The sequence below is a fragment of the Crocodylus porosus genome, unplaced genomic scaffold, assembly GCF_001723895.1.
Source record: "Crocodylus porosus isolate Cpor-Errol unplaced genomic scaffold, CroPor_comp1, whole genome shotgun sequence".
Taxonomy (NCBI): Eukaryota; Metazoa; Chordata; order Crocodylia; family Crocodylidae; genus Crocodylus; species Crocodylus porosus.
In genome coordinates this window covers 7,402,090-7,416,759 of record NW_017728886.1, presented here as the reverse complement: position 1 = coordinate 7,416,759, position 14,670 = coordinate 7,402,090, and the positions used below count along the sequence as shown (strand labels likewise).

Genomic DNA, 14,670 nt, shown 5'->3' with positions numbered 1-14,670 from the left:
TACTGAGTGGTATTAAATTCAGAGCAGACCCACCAGTGGGATTCCTATTTGGTATCTCTTCCCAGTAAGATATTGACCCATGGATGACTAGTATTGGAAGACAAACCTTGCTAAAAGCCTTTCAAAAGTCATTGAAAGAAATGATGAGGCAGGACTTGCTCTTGAGAAAAACCCTGGTGACAGTTCCTAATCATTTAGTTTATTCTCTGGGTGTTTACCTAATTGATTAACTGATGATATGCTCCAGTATTTTTCCAAGTATTAAGTTAGACGGACTGACCTACAGTTCCCTGAATCCTCTTTGTTCCACCCCCACCCGGCTTTTTTTTAAGAAGGGGCATCGCATTCCCCCGTTTCTGGTCTCTTGGGATTTCATCTGACTGCCATGAACTCTCAGTGATAACAGCCAGTGGCTCTACCATTACTCCAGACAATTGCCTGAGTACTCTAGGATGAAGCTCAGCAGGCTCTGCTGATAAACAAGATGGAAACTTCTACCTTATCCATTCAACGTCCTTTTCTGTTCCTATTCTAAAGCTTAGCAACTACCCCTCTTTCCCTGCAGCTAACTGTGCTTGCAATCTGATAGTTGACCTTTTTTGAGCAGACTAAATAAAAAAGGTATTAAACCCTTCAGCTTTCTCCAAAGCATCCATAATTAGTTGGCACCCATCATTCAGCAAAGGACCTACTCTTTCCTCATTCTTCCTTTCATTTCTAATGGATTTATAGTATGCTTGCTGTTGCCTTTTAAGTCCCTTTCTAGTTGCATTCCAATTTCTCCCTTGGCCTTCCTGAATTTTTCCTTATACACTTGTATCATACTCTCTTACACATTCTCATTAATATGGCCAAGTTTCTTTTGCAAGGTTCATTTTTAAGTTTCCAGTCATTGAAGTGCTCAGCTCATGGTTTATTCAAGCAGGGTGTTTGCTACACTTCCTATTATTTCTTCTCATTGGGATAGTATGCTCTTTTGACCTTTTAATGCTACCTCTTCAAAAAATTACCAACTCTCCTGGACTCCTTTTTCCCATAGACTTGCCTCCTATGGGATTCTGTCTATTAGTTTCCTGAGTATGTTGAAGTCTAAAAAAAAATCTGAACTTAGAACCATCATTTCATGACTGCTGCCAACCAAGTTGCTTCCAATTTTTGGTTTCTCAACTAATTCTTCTCTATTAGTAAGCAGCCAATTGAGAAGAGGCTCCCCCCTTTGTTGGCATCTCCACTATGTGTTGCAAAAAGTCCATAACATCAAGCAGAAACTTGCTCAACTGTCTGTGCACTACTGTGTTCCCCTCCTAGATGATCTAGTAACTGAAACACCACCATAAGCAGCAGAAACCTCCTTAGGTCCCTCTCATTGCAGATTTAAACAAATAGTATTAGTATCTTAACACACACAAATGGAAGTTGCTTTCCTTCTTCTTACTGGACTAAAGACAGACTACAGGAGTAACTATAGCACATTCTTTAGCTACTGGTTTTCCAAGTGTCATAAACCCACCCCAAAAGCAGGAACAATTTGGGGTTTTAGAGTGGTTCTACAGAGACATTTGTCCCAAGGCTGACTTGAGCAGCTTGGTGATTGATTTCATTAAAAAGTCAATGCTAAGCTGTATTCATTTATGTCACTTTTGTCACTACATGAATTCCGTTATGTTGTCTGTATGTACCTTTACAATTTGGGGACACAGTTTAGTCAGTAGTTATGGCCAGATCTCCATTTAGTAGCTGTTTCCATAGGTGATGTGTAGGAGGGACAAGGGGGGCACGTGTTCCCCCAGAATTCTGCACTGACAGCAGGGCACGGGGTGCAGGGCTGCAGCTGGGCCAGAGCCAGGGCCTACCAGCAGCAGGGGTGGCGGCAGCAGCGGTGGCGTGATTTCTGCACTGACCGAAGGGCATGGGAAGTGGGGCTGCAGCCTGTCTGGAGCCAGCACCCAGCAACCATGGGGGCAGGGACGAGGCGGTGTGGAGTTGTGCCCCTCCCCCCCCCACTGCCAGCACATACATATCATCTATAGGTTGTTAGTATGTCAAAAGAACAGAAAAAAAGTGAAGCTAGTAAGGATCACTGGCCCCTTGTGTTACTAGGACAAGAAAAATTGCCATTCCCAAAACAGGCAGAAATGGTTATCGTTGGGATGGGAAGCCAAGGTGTTGTCTGTCTGGAATGGGGAAAATCAGCCCCACAATAACACAGACACCTCAGGGAGATGGGCCATTGGCTGGGGGAAATGCCCAAGGAGGCATTTCTAGAGCAAAGATGCTTCTAGAGCAGCGGTGGCCAACCTTTCAGCCCCATGAGCTGTAGGAGTGGTACGGGCTAGTCCACAGGTAAGAGCTGGTCCATGGGCCTGACCTGGCACATGGGGCCAAGGCCCAATTAGGCACACAAGGCTCGTCTGGTATATAGTTCCCAACCCCACAAAGCAGACTGTGCCTGTGGCTCTGGCCCACTAGGCTGAATCAGCCCCTGGCCCCAGCCCCATGCACCAGATCAGGTCCCGGTCCCTAGCAACACTAGGCCCAATCTGATGTGTGGCCAAACATGTAGCCCCATGTGCTGGATCAGACCCCAAACTCATGCTGCAAATTGCTAGCTGTGTGCACAGGGCCATGTCATCTGACCCACAGGGCTTGGAAATATAGTGATGCAGGAGCAGTGGCAGCATTTAATTGCCACTGATCCCCTGCTTCCAAATTTCAAGACCCATAGGAAGCCCCACAGACCGTATAACATGGTACCATGGGCTGGATCTGGTTCATAGGCCAAAGGTTGAGAATCGGAATTGTAGGGGATTCTAAGGCCAGAAACAGAAATCGCTTTTGTCCCACCATAAGAATTTCTATGGTGTTTCAAAAGCCAAAAAGAAGTCATATCGCAAAATTTGTGAACATGAAATAGATGCCATCAATTTGTGTCACTGTTTAGTAGCAGATATCTGTTTGCTTTAAGGTGCAAGAGCACAGGCAGGTAGGAGCTGCCCATGCTCTCCAGCTGCCCTCGGAAGGAGCCACCTGTCCAGGATGAGGCCACATTTCTGTGCAGGATAAGGTCCCTCATTCCTGAGGAGCACCTGCCTGGCTTTCCCTGCCTGGCTTTCCCCAGCTATGTTGGTTTGACACTCTGATGCAGTGCCTAGCCTGGGGCTGCCAATCAGCTGATTGGTGGGCTCAGTCCTGGGACCACACTAAGTGACTTGGAGGCCCAGCTGATTGGTGGTTTGATCTTTAGGACCATGCCAGAGGCAACTTTCTCTGCTTCTACAGACAAACCCCAAGGGCCTACAGGTTCAATGGCTAGGACAATGGGCAACATGTTTTTCACCCCATGAAAAAGCACATCTGTTCTAGGACACGTCCAGCACAGCTGGTTTGCTTCATTTGGTGATTTCTATTTCTAGCCTTAGATGAGGGGTGGGCAAAATGCAGCCTGTGGGCTGGATGCAGCCTGCCAGGCCATTCTATCTGGCCCACAGGGCCCCTAAAAATTTAGCAAATTAATATTTATCTGCTCCTGGATGCCTGTCATGTGTCCCTCAATGGCTTGCCAAAACTCAGTAAGCAGCCCTCAATCCAAAATAATTGCCCGCCCCTGCCTTAGACTCATCAGCAATAGGACAATGCTGGGAATGGGGATGTCAAAGTATCCATGAGCCAGTGGTGAAACTGAAAATTATGAAGAGCCTTTTCTGTGGTATTCTCTAAACTGATAGACAATCTATCAGAATCTATTTCATTTCGAAGAGAATTAAAGCTCTGGAAGTTTTTTGCCACTCACTGGCCATGTCTTCTTCTTCATTTAAGAAATGTAGAAATCTAGCATTTTAGAGCTTTGCTTTTCTTTTTGTTTCAGAACAATGTGGCTACCAAATACATCCCTGATACATATTCATTAATGGCCTTTTTCTAATGCGCAATAAATTTAGCACCTCCATTGTGAGATACCAGAAAAAGGTGCATTAGCCTATTTGGATGCGTATTAGCGAAAAAGCATGGCTTTTTGTGATGCTTTAACGCATATTAAAATAGTCTACAGTGCATTAAAGTGCATGTGTAGATGCACCCATTGTGACCAAGGTCACCACACCAAGATGCTCAAATTGAGTTAGGTGGGTAGGGACCTGGCTGCGGGGTAGGACCCAGAGAGCTCTATGTCGTCCTGATGAAAATTGGCCAGTGGTATTCCTCAGGGGTCGGTGCTTGGTCCAGTGCTTTTCAACATCTTTATCAATGATTTGTATGTGATTTGTATGTGGCGGTGAAGAGCTCACTGGCCATGTTCATGGACAACACTAAGTTATGGGGAAGTGTGGTCACGCTTGAAGATAGGCTGTAGATACAGGCGGACCCAGACAGGCTGGCAAGTTGGGCGGATCAGAACCCGATGAAGTTCAACACCGAGAAATGTCAAGTGCTCCACCCGGGGATTAACAGTCCTCAACACACTACAGGGTTGGTGACGCCAAACTGACCAGCACCATGAATGAAACAGACCTAGGGGTAATAATAGACCATGGTAAGAATATGAGCGGTCAATGTGACGCTGTAGCCAACAAGACAAATAATACTCTGGCATGCATCAATCAATGCAGCGCCAGCAAAACCAAGGAAGTGATTCTTCCACTTTACTCAGCATTGGTGAGACCACAGCTGGAGGACTGCATCCAGTTCTGGGCACCGCACTTCAACAAGGCCGTGGAAAAGCTTGAGAGAGTCCAGAGAAGAGCCACCCCTCTGATCAGAGACTTGGCAAGCTATATGGGGAAAGGCTGAGGGACCTGGGACTCTACAGCCTAAAAAAGAGAAGGCTGAGAGGGGACCTGGTAGCAGCTTACCGCTACATCAGGGAAGTACATCAAGGGCTCAGTGAGCAACTGTTCATCAGGGCACCCTTGGGGAAAACCAGGAGTAATGGCCACAAACTCCTGGAAAACCATCTCAGGCTCAACATAGGAAAAACTTCTTCACAGTCAGGGTGTCCAGATGTGGAATAAGCTCCCTCCAGAGGTGGTGCAATCACCTACCCTGGAAATCTTCAAGAGGAGACTGGACGGTCACCTGGCCCCAGCTGTTGTTTCTGCCTAGTGCAGGGGGGCTGGACCTGATGATCTCCCGAGGTCTTTTCTAGCCCCTGAACATCTATGAATCTATGTGTCTGCTTCCTTGCCAAGGAAAGTCACAAGCAGAAAGAGTCACCAAATTGGCCGCTATAATAATGAACTACTAATACTTCCCTAATCCTTGATGTTTTAAAAATGTTATTTTATTCCACCATGCTTCTCACTATTGTCATTAGGGGACAGTCTAGAAAGTGGATTGTTCTGTAAGGATCTGCTGAATTAGTATGCTTCCATGCTGCCTTCTTGCCAGGCTCTCTTCCAAAGAAGGGAAGATTTTGGTGACTCTGTTTAATATCTGATTCTGTTTAAGTAAGTGTATTTGACCTACTTCTACTATGACTGAAAACTTTCTCGACAATGTTGTTGAGAACAGCTCTTTCACCCAGGAGTTACATTCTTCCAACAATTATTGAATTCCTAGTTACCCTGGAAGGAGATTCTCAAAAATACAGATATTAAGATGATTTTTTAGTCATCCATGTTTATTAACAACTGGATGCTGTTTTACAAGTTGATGCTACAACTCAAACTGAAGTTACAGGCTTGATGCAGGAATGACTGTGAGAGTCATACAGGAGTCCCTTTTAGGCTTAAAAATCTATGAATCTCCATTTTTACCTTGGGAAAACAGTGATGCTCTTGGTGACTCCACAAAGGTCTGTCTTCTATTGTACAGCTTAAGTTAAAAACAGTGGGGTTTCTTCCAGGCTAATACGTTAGCAACTGCAGCAGAGGTCTGATGTGTACAATGACCGTAGGCAGGAATATATGAACATAGGGTTGGATGGACCCTCCTGCGTCACAGAGCAAGTCCCTAGCTATCGCAGGCAGCCACATGATATAATCCCCTTCAAAAACTCAAACTGCATCTTAAAATTAGTGAGACATTTTACCCCTAGTTTCTCGTCTCATTTTCATCCCAGAAATGAAAATGGGAAAGACTAAATCCAAGAAAAGAGTTTTGCCTTCAATGCAGTAGCCCAATAAGCTTCAAATGGTCCATTACTGATATTGGGCAATCACCAAGCATTAAAGCTAGGAAAGAAAATTCATTATCTGGGTTTGGAGAGCAATTCAGAACTGCAGTTCTTGCTCTGGAAGCCAAGGAAAACCTCAGCGCTGTTAAGTTTAGTGACTAACCCCTTCTGTAATGTTGTCAAGCCACTGGCTGATAATGATGTTGAATCTTTACAGTAATTGCCTCTTAGCTGAAATTCAATATTCAATTAGTCATTTGCTGTAATTACTGAACACATAGCGGTGACACTAGCAACAAAGAGGGGTGTAGCTGTTCTTTATTACCTGTAGATAAAGCACGGGGATGCTAAAGCAATACAAATGCATTAACATAGCAGCAGGGAGGGAGAAAGTGGCATGTAGATGGGAGACAAACTAGGAAAGCTTGCTCTAGCAAAGTGTCTGTACAACAGGGGTGGGCAATTATTTCAGGTGAAGGGCCGCTTACTGAGTTTTGGCAAGCTATCAAGGGCCACATGACAGGCAGCCAGGGGCAGATAAATATTTAATTTTCTAAATTTTGTAGCTGGTCCACAGGGCGCATGTTGCCCACCCCTGCTGTACAACATGTCTGAAACAAATGAGCAACAGGGAAAGACCCTACTGGGTCAAATTTCTACCCAGGTCCGTATGACTATGACCATGTCAGGACTCATCAAAACACCAATGGCCAACAGAAATGAGCCACTTGCCTCAGCAAAAGCTGCACAAAATTCAAGAGTGCTGGAAGGAAGAAAACAGAGGTACCAGATGGAAGTGGAGGCTTCAGAGACTTCTCTGGCATGGCTCAATAGCACATAATTTGGAACATGCATATAAAGAGAAGCCAAAATCTGGAGATTAGAGGCACAGAGCCCTGGAGAGGGTCTAAGGACCCAGATGTGAGCTTTCCAGGAACGTCTCTGTCACTAAGAAGTGCAACGGGAGATTTGCAAAGTCACAAAGGAAACTGCGTCCACTGAAAATCAACTTGAGCTCTGGGTGTTTAGGCACAGTTGGTGAATAAGGTCAAGGACCTGTGCTCCCAACTCACTTAGACTCGATTGTAATCCACACTCCAAATGCAGGAGAGAGGGTAGAGCTGAGGAAAGAACATGGGAGCAAACACTGTGTGTTGAAAGGGCCGGAGCTAGGGGATGGACATGTGACATGATTATTAGTCATTTATCCCAGAGTTGGAGACTAGGAGACTAGGGGAGCAGACAGAGCAAATTTCACCGGGTAAATTTCCAACAACTGTAGAGTTCCAGCATTTGTTTTTTTTCCAGGGGTAATGTTACTCTGGATTTAAGAGATTTACTATATAGCGGGACTGTACATTATGGGTCCTCTGCAGTTTTACTGCACAGTCGATGAGTCACACATCCAGATCATTAGTCTCCACGAATAAACCAAAGCTAATTCAGATTCAGATCAGTCAGCGCTGTAACCGCAGGAGTAAGCATAGGGAAGGAAGGAGTTAAAAGGCATATGTCATCATGAGCTGCTGATATCCTGAAACCAGTTCTAATCTCAATTACTCCACAGTGAATCCACAGCCACTTGACTGAAATAAGTGCAATTATTCTGGATTTACTATGCCTGTGTGGAGATCAAAATCTTCCCATGACACAAAGCTAGCAGTTCTCAAACACTGCTGCTTTCCAACAGGGTGGATTGATTTAAGACACGGCGACTTAAATCAGGGCATGGAAAGCCTAAATTTAAACCATTGATTTTAAATCAAGTTCTCTCTTTGCACTTCAGTTAGCTTCTAAAGCAAAGTGCATGCTCATTGGTTGATATAACCTTTAAAACATCAAGATTTACAACTTAACAGAGCCTCTATGCTACATTTGGTACAAGGAAATGCTCTATTGCTATATGTATTTATTTAAGAAATTATATAACTTAAAATTCTCTGATTTTTATTAATAGTACATGTTTAGCATGCAAAAAAATAGTGATTGATATATTATTATGGGTCCCCAAGAGGACCCATAACATCAAGCCCTTAACATCACATACAATCTATTGTGGTTTGCTCACTTCTAAAGCTTGATGTCAAATATTAGATGTTTCTATTCCACTTTTGTCCTTATATAACAAATAACGCATCTTCTCACTCCAAGGTACTGATAGAAGCTCATGGATTTATCACATTCAAAGTTTCATTTACAGATTTACAGAGATTAAAGTAAGTTGGGGCCTTAGCATAATTTGTACGAAATTCAGATTTTGGTTTCAAGAGGTTAATTTTTAAAAAGAAAGATTGACTAATTTAAATAATTATCCCCAAATATCAGGGAAATAGAAAAATCCGTCTTATTTTTATTTTTATCAGACCTGCCTATCACATTCCCTACAGTGAACACCTGCAATTTCAACTGATATTTCCCTATATAGGCTACCACTGTAAGGACAAATGTGTCCACATATTTCACTGCTGGATTTGTGGGTAAAGTTGTGGGTGAAGTTATATCATTAATACATCTGACTACCTGATTCACGAGCGCAGCTAGGGGGCTTGCTGTCCAAGTGATAAAAACGCAGACGCAACACTGAAACCGCCTGTCAAAAATGATGGTTTCAACGTCAGAGACAAATGCAATGGCAGGGTAAATATTAAAGGTGTACTTGGCAGATACCTTTTAACCAGTCCAATATGAAGAGACATAATTTTGTTGTCAAAATTTAACTTTAAACGTGTTGTACATAAACCTAGGTTATTTTCCCTTTTAGTCCTCTCAGTTTCTGCGAAGTGCAGTCTATTGTTCCCAATATAAAATCTCCCCTCTACCTTATTATACTTCAGAATGAGCAGAGCATTCAAATCTCCAAGAATATGAGCTTTGATTATAGGATGTCTGCTGATGTGACAGGAAGGATCTTGGATACAAGCAGTGATTTTAAAATAGCTACTGAGGATGTGGTTCACAAGGAAAAATAAAAAATCGATCCCTAAGAAGGCAGGAAATGCGATACTTGAATTCTAAGTGCTACTAAGACTAATAGGGCACAAAGCTTTCCGTGGACTCACTCTCGGTCCCTTGTTTAATGCTGTCTGAGTCCCAAGCGTGGTTCGGAGAATGACAAGAAGGTAGAATGGATCAGGTTGTCCTGTGCTACTGTAACTACCTTCTCTCTTCATTTTAGGGGTTCCTGAAATACTGTGCAGCACTCTCCATCTGTAGTAGGGCTAAACTCTGAGCTCCGTTTGGAACAAGACCTGACCTTGTTCCATCGAAAGTGGGGCTGGAGAGCTGGAGGTAACTGTACGAGGTATGCAAGGGAGGAGGGAAGGAGGGTGGGGCCAGAAACAGGGGGAGACCACCACCGTACAGCTTCCCTACGAAGAGGAATAGGGAGCTTGTATTAAGGACATTGTCTACAACCACACACAAATCACCAGGCTTCTACCTATCACAAAGCTTGAGCTCCAACTCTGTCTCTCTCAGGCTAGAGACCGACATCACACATAAGTTAACTCAAATGGCCAGAAACTGTTTTAAACCTGCCAGGGTTTGGCCATGCCCCCCTGAGCTCAGCACTGTAGAAGGAAGGGAGGGCTACTCTAGTGCCCCCCAGCTTCTAGCCTGAGCCACTGCAGGGATGTGCGTGTATTTCTTCAGTCCAGAGGGAATGTCTGTACACTTGCAAACTAATTCAATCTAGACAGATTATACTAACCTGCAAATATGGAATCAATTCAGGTGCTTTTTGGGAGGGGAAAAGGGATGAGATTGAAAATGAGTGACTGCTTCAGTAAAAAGGAGGGACTGAGATTCTGCAAAGGTAGCTCCCATCGGAAGAGCAGCCACGCTCTCAGAACATTACTACTAGGGCTCTTATTGTTAAGGGGAATTAACACAGGAAGAAAGCATTGGGTGACTAATAGCAAAAGTTATAGATAATTTAGCAGAGAGCTCTCTTCTGCCAGCTTCTACTATTCAGACTTGATTTCCCTCCTGCTCCTCAAGCTTGACTTGGAAGGATCATGTGCAGGGATAAGAAGGTTGCCCATTCTTCATAGCTAAGTCTGGCATTGAGGTCCAGTGGGATAGTGATTTTTAATTTTTTTGGGGGGGGGCCAGGTGGAGCCATGTCTATCGTGAACTAAGTTAAAACCACTAATTCATTTTGCATCAGGCACAAATGCTACCAGTTTTGCTTCACTCTGGATTTCATGCCATACTCTCATCCTGTAAGTGGCTGAATCCAATGGAAGATAGATGGTTAATAACTCCACTCATGGTTTTGTAACAATGACACAACACACAGAAACCAATTTATAAGCTTACAGGTTTCATATTCTTTACTCAGATACTTTCTCTGTGTCCCAACAGCCTAGAGTACACCGCTGTCTGCAACTGCTGGGAGAGAGGTTATTTTTAATCAAAAAAAATGTGACCATGTATGGGCATGTGTGTGCGTGTGTGTGTGCTTATAGATATATCTGTATATAGATATATATACACATCTATAAATTGTAATATAATAAAAGCCTCACCACTTCTGTCTGTCTGTCCATAACGGTGCGGGCCAGCTGCGCATGTGTGGCCCAGGGTCTTAGGGCAGACAGACAGGCGGAGGGGGAGGCAGAAGGGGCAGGGCCAGACTGTGCCCCTGCTGTGGGGACCGGCCGTGTGGGGGTGTGGCTTTCTACCATGGGGGGTGTGGCTTGCAACCACGGGGGGGCGGTGGCATACATCTGCAGGATGCCATGAGGGTAGCGGGCATAGGGACATGGGCAGCGCCTGCCAAATGCAGCACGCGGCTTTGGGCCAGGGTGCATCCCCCATGCATGCTCCCTGCGTGGCACCCTGCAGCCATGCGCCACGCCCCTCCCCATGCCGGGAGCACCTGCTGGCTGTGGGCCACGAGGTGCATCAGGTTGGAGGCAGGGCAGGTGGGTGGGTGGTTGTGTGTGGCGGGAGGCTGGGTGGGTGTGGCAATGTAGCTCTGTGTGTGTGTGTGTGTGTGTGTGTGTGTGTGGTGTGCGGCTGGGTGGATATGTGTGTGTGGCATCTGGCTCTGTGTGTGTGTGGGGTGGGGGGTGTGGCTTGGCACGTGGCTGGGTGTGTGTGTGGTGCGTGGTATGTGGCTGGGTGTGTGTGCGTGAGTGGGTGTCTGAAGTGTGCGGGAGCGGACGGAGCCAGACACAGAGTAGAGGGAGGGGGTTGCATGTGGTCGGACGCGGGGCAGTGGGTGGTGGTACCCTGTCCCCCTCGCCTGTCATCCTTGACGGGCACTGTATGTAGAGCTATCTATCTATATATACTCCCCCTACACGGCATTTTTCCTTGCAGAACTAACTTTTCAGGACTTCTGTTTTGTTCTCAAATTCATGTGTTTGACGCCGATCTTCTGATTGTTTAGTTAACTTTTTCTCTTGTAGTGTCAACATTTTTTTTTCTAGGCACTTCAAACTCAGAAAGATGACAGCATCCCTGCCTCAGGGAGTTTCTACAGATGTCTGCAGACATGTTACAGAAGATGAGATGTACCAGACAGCCACAGCAACTGAATGGTGAAGTCTCACATATCTTGATTTCAGACTTTCTGCTGTACAGCAAAGTATGAAGCAGACAAGCAGGAAAGGAGTGGCTGTTTACAAAGAGTTTGCAAGAAGAAGTAGGCCAAGGATATGGAATCAGAAAATTCCTTCTGACAGTCTGTTATGAAGACCTACATCATTCCCTGACAAAAAGCAACACTTTCTGCACATAAGATCAGTCAAGACATATCCCATGATCCCCGCAAGTAATCTGATGATTACATGTCATAGTTTCATAGTTTCATAGTAGCTAGAGTCGGAAGGGACCTAGGTAGATCATCTAGTCCGACCCCTGTCACGGTAGCTGAATGCATGTAGCACTGAGAACAGTGCAAAGAGCTTGGTATTTGCTTTCATTGAGTTCAGACTCTTGCCACCTTGAGGGGGAGCAGGTGATGTCTCAAAAACATTTGATGACTTCCCCCTCCCCCCCGTCCCCCATATAAGTATCACTCTGGGTCAGATTTATTCCTGCTGTTACTCAAAATTCATTCCTGGACTAACTCCAATGAAGCCAATTGAATTATACAAGAGGCACATTTCTTAACTGGTGAACATGCAAATATAGTCCATTTAATACTCCATTTACTCCATTTAACAGATGCAGTATGAAGCAAAACAACCAAACCTTAATGGCAAAAGTGCCCATAATTAATGTGTAGTAAAAGAAAAATTGTGATGGGTGCATAAACAGACAGACTATATTAAACTTTAAAGCATCCAAAGCATCACGTGACAAAGGCCCTTGGGTTGGTAATATTTTATAAGGCAACACAATTCTGATTTTTATCTGCCAAGTCAGACCAAGCAGCTAGTGTAAAATAGAAATGGTAAAATAAGAGTATTAACCACATTTTCTCTGATGGATGGATAAAACTATGTCCACATGCATGGTTTGCATAGAAGTCATTCCAGTTGCATTTATAAGGTAGCAAGCCTTACTACATAGGTTACAATCAGGGTTTCATGAAACATTTACATTTATTAAAAACATGTTATAAATATGGGTCATAAACACCAGTGCTGCCATCACACGGTTTCTGTTCTTTTGCAGTAGAAACAAAATTAGTCTCTCGAATATGCCAGCCATCCATTGCCCAAATCTACCTCTCAGTATATCAAATAAAATCAGTTTCTAAGCCTGTGGCCAAATCCTGGCCCACTTTCATACACTACGCCAGTGTAAGGGCTGAACAAGCAGTAGGGGACTGGTCCTTGGTAAGAGAAGCAATTCGCATTTACATCTCTTTTCAACAGAAACGTGCATTCGGGGCCGGTCCGATGCTGGGGAGCACTGGGGAGCCACCACTGAAATCAGGCCGTTTGGGGTTATTTCAGGTTTTCTGTTGTTCCTCGCAAGAGGCTCTCACAAGGCTCCAAGGACTATAGAGCCATTGGTTTGCTGCATACAAGAGCAGATCAGGACACATGGGTTCAATTCCCAGTTGTGCCACTGGGCAAGACCCAGGACCTCTTTGTCATGCTTTCTCCTCTTCTTAATACTTCAGAGAAACCATGTTGTTGCTGCATTTATTAAAGGAACAATGAACCCCTAATCCCCAAGGTGGCCTGGATATGCTAATGCAATACTGATGCTACTACAGCAAAAATGACTACACCGAACAAATGGCAAGGTCGCAGAGGCAAGATCCCAGGAGTCAGGAACTGCCAGTAGTCAGCATGCCTGGGCAACCTCAATACAACACAATTGTGGATGAAAATAGACTTGAATAATCTGATCACACGCCCCTTTTTCTACAGGCTTCTGCTTCATTCAGTGCAGTACCCGTTATGTCAATAACAGCAGAATTATACCAATGTAAAAGTTTTATATCCCTACTGTAAAAAAATAACAATCTACGGGACAGGGAAAGTGAATTTATAGAAAGATAATTAATTCCCTATTCAATCCTAAAGGCTTTCATAACAACATTTTTAAAACGCTATTGATTTCTTCCCTTTTAAAGTACTGTCAGACATTTCCATTTCAAGGGTAGAGGAATATCCAAGGTCCTTGACCAAGGCTTTGGTTTTCAGTGCAAAGGTTTTCCACAACCGTATAATGAGTCACCTAAGACCAACCTCCTCCTATCACTTGGAAAAGTTGGTTAAAACCAGTTCTGCTCTTCACTAAAGAGGCTTTTGGCAAGGAACTGGCTGGCATCCATGGCTTTTGCTGCTTGACAGCAGGTGGACTACAATGCAGTGGCCTGTAGAAAAACTCTTTTTCTATAATAAACCAATGAGTCCCGGCAAAGAGCAGAAGCTAGAGTTCAGCTATGACGACTGCAAAACTGACAGAATTTAAAGAGACGACACAGCAAAAAGGTAAAATGAACTGTTTTGTCCCTACTTTCACTGCTCTACCCAGGATACGAGGGAGGCCACGACGGACCACAGATGACGTGTTTCAAGCTCATCATAAACTGAAGGCTGCTACCCCTCCCTTGATGCCAACACCTGTTTAAACGATGCAATCAGCGGCACTTAGTGGATGCTTGTGTTCCATTTCTTGCCATTCTCAAGGGTTTAATAGCTGGTAGACGGCAAGGACAATTATGGTGCTCATTCACGGGCGCCCCTCTATCAGAACTGAGGATGCTCTTACGAGTAACATCCCCATTCTCTTTGTACTCGTGACACCTGCTGGCAGTGGCAGGCGGCCACCTCGCTCTTGAAAAGAGCACCGAGTCTATTCCCATTCCTTTCGTCAAAGCTGAGCGTGCTCTGGATGAAAGAATAATGCTGAGAACTACTAGAGAATGCAAAATATTGGCAAGGCTAGAAAAGTCAATACAAGCAGAGTGCTGCTCCCGGTACGGACAAAGTAAAGGCCATTTCATAGCCAATCCTGCAGGGCACTGATCACTACAGATCAAAGGGAACAGGAGGGAGCAAAAGCCCCCATGGCTCACTAAAAGCACCCGGGAATGTCTCCTAGCTAAAAGGGAGGCGCACACACAATGGCAGGGAGGGGACATCACC

General features: G+C 44.6%; 1 protein-coding gene across 1 annotated transcript in view; it reads right to left on the bottom strand.

Moving 5' to 3' along the window:
- Positions 1–14,670, bottom strand: part of CRHR2 (corticotropin releasing hormone receptor 2) — a 187,177-nt gene that overhangs the window by 132,777 nt on the left and 39,730 nt on the right. The gene's annotated exons all lie outside the window — the stretch shown is intronic.